Source organism: Eurypyga helias, unplaced genomic scaffold (assembly GCF_000690775.1).
Source record: "Eurypyga helias isolate BGI_N326 unplaced genomic scaffold, ASM69077v1 scaffold2490, whole genome shotgun sequence".
NCBI lineage: Eukaryota > Metazoa > Chordata > Aves > Eurypygiformes > Eurypygidae > Eurypyga > Eurypyga helias.
Genome location: NW_010224858.1, coordinates 1303 through 4064, shown reverse-complemented (window position 1 = coordinate 4064; position 2762 = coordinate 1303).

Genomic DNA, 2762 nt, shown 5'->3' with positions numbered 1-2762 from the left:
ACTGCTGATACGTTCTGGGTGTTACTTACTGTAAGTTATTCGATTTCCATACTATCACTCAATGCTGTTACTATAATATGATTCTGTCATTCAGTACTTTCTCTTTTCTTTTTCTTTAAAATACATTGATGGATTCCCTCTGGAGTAAAATATCATGATTACTTTTTTGAATAAAAAAAAAACCCTTTAAGTACATGCTAAGAATTTTCAGTATTCTCTTGCTGTGTTCAGACAAGTTTCTGAACTCGTGTGTTGGTCTCACACCTGTAGTAATATACTTTTTTGACCTATGCCTTTCTGGGTATTCACAGGCTTGCCATGCTGCTATTTTAGGAGCAGACTCTTTTTGTTGGTTCTGTGCATATAAATGAATGCATCATTTTTTCTGTCAGGACTACTTTTTTCTTTTTTATAATGAAGATTACTTTGAATGTCATGACTTTTTGCCAATGAGAATCTTCCACTGAGAAAAAAGCGTACGAGTTAGCACCCTGCTCTTCTGCCTTTAGTCTGCTGTGTATGCTTAACCATAAAGATATTTTTAGAATGGGGATTTTGTTCCGGTGTTGGTTGGTATAATACACAATGGAGTGGGAAATGGAAAATGGCTCTTATTGGTAGTAATGCATTCCACAAGGAAAGAAACACATCTTCAGTGGATGTAAACGAAGTAGGCACATTGAGCCACGTAGTTTAAATACATGATACTTTCAATAAAGTTTAAAAAACCCTTTTGAATTTGTCAGTACCGTATCAAAGATGTCATAGATGTGTTACCCCAGGCACTAATCCACCAGGAATTCACTTTGATGGCTCACATTTATTCACACATTTTTGAAGGGTTACCCATATCCAAGCGTGCTTTTTATTGGATTCTGTGCCTGCACAGAGTAGACATGGTAACACTGACTGTTTCAACAGAAATACTTGTTAAGAACCTAAGTGCCAGTCAATTGTGTAGCGTTCACATACTGGTAAATGTATGCTTTATGACATGTTTGCAACTTTGTTGTATTTATTCCAATTTTGAAATTAAATTGCTTGGTTTTACCCTATCATTGTGGTCTGTCAGGTACCTGGTGAAGACTAGCACATTCTACTCTTTGATGGTGGTAATTTCTAAAACAGGCATACCAGACCACATTTATGGGTAGAGCGGTGTGCTTCACACTTGATGCAGCAGCCCAAAGACTGGGGACAGGGCATAATAGAAAGCTCAGAATTCTGTGGTTGGATACACAGCTGTTAAGAGGTTCTCTTTCTTTAAGGGAAGTTTGCTTTTCCAAGGAGGAAGTAATTAAGAGAGGTAAAATGAATTTTGGGTCCTAAATGTCCCATAAAGGAAGAAGAAAACATGTTTTTTCCCCAGATCCTAAACTCAAATCAGCAGAAAGTAGTAAGTTATCAGCAATGGACTAGGGCGAGAAACAAAGTGTGCAGAAGCCACTTAAGTCACTGGAGAATCAATGCCCTTCCCCACATGTGGTGTTGTAAGAATAATCACCAATATGGTTTAATGAATCTAGTCTTTGTATGTATTCACAAGAGTAGCAGATCTCCACGTTTGTGAAATTTAACAAGGCTTCTTAACAAAAAAAGATATTAAAATACTAGTCCCTTGCAAAAGAGAAAGCTTATGAATTCATTTCACTTTTAAAACATTGCTTGCAAACAGTTCCTTTAAACTAGAATAGCACATCTGACTAAAGGAGTAAATATTTTGTATTTATTACCAGCCAGTAATGGTAGTGCATCATCAGTGCAACTGCTGAATAACTGAATTGGTAAAATCTGCTATTTTAAGTGACATTTTAAGTCATGACACTGATATACTCCATTCCATCCTTTTATTATATCCATATGTTTAATATATGCAGATTTCTTTAACACTGCTAATGTCACTACTTGTCATGAAAATCACCAGAGAAGTCAGTTTATTCATAAGTACTCTCTGTCACCAGGATACTTTTCATGAAACTGTATTATAAAAATATAGTGTAAAAAAATGTAGTTAGTTATTGAAAAACAAACAAACAAACAAAAAACCAAACCAACCAACCAACCAAAAACCAGTAAAAAAGTTAATACCTGCAAGCCTACTTAGTCACAAGTCTAAATTTTCTCATATCTACTACTTTAATCTCTCTCTTGGTCTCAGATTTGTATATGAATGTTAGAATTTTTTCACAATTCAGTAGCTTCCTCTTTAGTCTCCAAAGAAGAATGCTGTTTTGGTGTTTGAAAAGAGAATTGGCCTATGAGTTAGGATTGATGTATAGAAGAACTCATATTTTTACAGTATATGTCAAAGAAAGCTTTATTTCGAAGAAAAGGAAAATGTCAAATATTTTGTATTGAAAATTTATCATTCTTAGACTTCATCCCAAGATGAAAAAACAAAACCAAATAGAATTAATTTATGTTGTTGATGCTTTTTGTGAGTCTTGAGTACTGAAAACAGCCAGGATTTTGAATCATACTATCTATGATTCTGAACTTTACTCTTCTTCCTTCTGTCTGAATGGATAATAAATGGATACAGACATGATCACTGAAGTAATACATATTAGTTTTACTGTTGTCAGTGCTGTGTCAGATAGAAACAGAAGACATGGGATTGCTTTAAGGTAAACTCTACGTTCTAACGGGTGGATTGTAAAGCTAGTAAGCACTCTGCCCATGACGTATTCCCAAGACCACTACAGCAAAACTGATTTATAAGATACACGTTGGCCTTCTCAAAAGTTACCTTGTGAGCAATA